Source organism: Pteronotus mesoamericanus, unplaced genomic scaffold (genome assembly GCF_021234165.1).
Source record: "Pteronotus mesoamericanus isolate MK-2021 breed Mesoamerican mustached bat unplaced genomic scaffold, CSHL_Meso_final contig_227, whole genome shotgun sequence".
In the NCBI taxonomy this organism is placed as follows: Eukaryota; Metazoa; Chordata; class Mammalia; order Chiroptera; family Mormoopidae; genus Pteronotus; species Pteronotus mesoamericanus.
The window spans coordinates 804,902-806,503 of record NW_026555094.1 but is presented as its reverse complement, the minus strand read 5'-3'; the positions used below and the strand labels follow the sequence as shown (position 1 = coordinate 806,503).

Genomic DNA, 1,602 nt, shown 5'->3' with positions numbered 1-1,602 from the left:
ACACTCATAGATTTAACAAGAGAGTTCAGAAAAGAGTTCAGCAAAGTGGCTGAATACCAGTCAATAACTTTCTTGTAAGTTAGCAGCAGCCAGTTAGAGATATAATACAGAGAAAAAAAACTCCATTCATGATGAAAAGAAAATAGCATAAAATCACTAGGAATAACTTTTAAAAATGAATAGGCTATTCTAAGAGAAAACAAGGATATTTGTATATCTCTCAGCAACCAGGATTTGAATAAATGGAAATTAATGCCATATTTCTGGATGGGAAAGCTATATTTTGTAAGAGATCAACTTTTAAAAATTAATTACATGTTTAATTAAATCCAGTCAAAAGTCAAAGTTATTTTACCTTGATAAAGTGATTTTAAAGTTCACCTAAAAGAATAAATAGGGACCCTAGAGCCCCAGAATCCCAGCAGGTTACAAACCAAATCCTGTGTTCTCCTGCTCCTTCTTTCCTTTCAACATGACAGATGCTGCTGTGTCCTTTGCCAAGGACTTTCTGGCAGGTGGAGTGGCCACAGTTATCTCCAAGACAGTGGTGGCACCCATCGAGTGGGTCAACCTGCTGCTGCAGGTGCAGCATGCCAGCAAACAAATCACCGCAGATGAGCAATACAAGGGCATTATAGACTGTGTGGTTCATATCCCCAAGGAGCAGGGAGTCCTGTCCTTCTGGTGCAGTAACCTGGCCAATGTCATCAGATACTTCCCCACCCAGGCTCTCAACTTTGCCTTCAAAGATAAATACAAGCAGATCTTCCTGGGTGGTGTGGGCAAGAGAACCCATTTTTGGCTCTACTTTGCAGGAAATCTGGCTTCAGGTGGTGCTGCTGGGCCCACCTCCTTGTATTTTGTGTATCCTCTTGATTTTGCCCATACCCATCTAGCAGCTGATGTGGCCTAAGCTGGAGCTGAAAGGGAATTCAAAGGCTTCGGCAACTGCCTGATTAAGATCTATAAATCTGATGGAATCAAAGGCCTGTACCAAGGCTTTAATGCGTCTGTGCAGGGTATTATCATCTACCGAGCTGCCTACTTTGGTATCTATGACACTGCAAAGGGAATGCTTCCAGATCCCAAGAATACTCACATCTTCATCAGCTGGATGATCACACAGTCCATCACAGCAGTGGCTGGGTTGACATCTTACCTGTTTGACACTGTTCATCATCTCATGATGATGCAGTCAGGGCACAAAGGAACTGATATGTACACAGGCACATTCAACTGGAGGAAATGTGCCTGTGGAGGAAAATTGCTTGTGACGAAGGAAGCAAAGCTTTCTTCAAGGGTGCATGGTCCAATGTTCTCGGAGGGATGGGTAGTGCTTTTGTGCTTGTCTTCTATGATGAAATCAAGAAGTTCACATAAATTATTTCATACCCTTCCTCCCCCGAACCCATGAACAAGCATATTGCATTATGTAGCATATCTTGAGCATTCTTGACAGACTGTTGTTGGCTGTCTCTTTATCAATGGCAAGTATTTACTGGTTGAAAATGGGAAGGAATAATATTCATCTGACCAGGTTTCTCTTAAAGTAATTTCCATGGTGATGGTGGGACTCGATTATATTGTTTTACTTCAGTCACT

General features: G+C 41.9%; 1 pseudogene; it reads left to right on the top strand.

The window, feature by feature from the left end:
• Nucleotides 1-472: 472 nt before the first annotated feature.
• Nucleotides 473-1,380, top strand: LOC129069605 (ADP/ATP translocase 2-like; annotated as a pseudogene).
• Nucleotides 1,381-1,602: the final 222 nt, after the last annotated feature.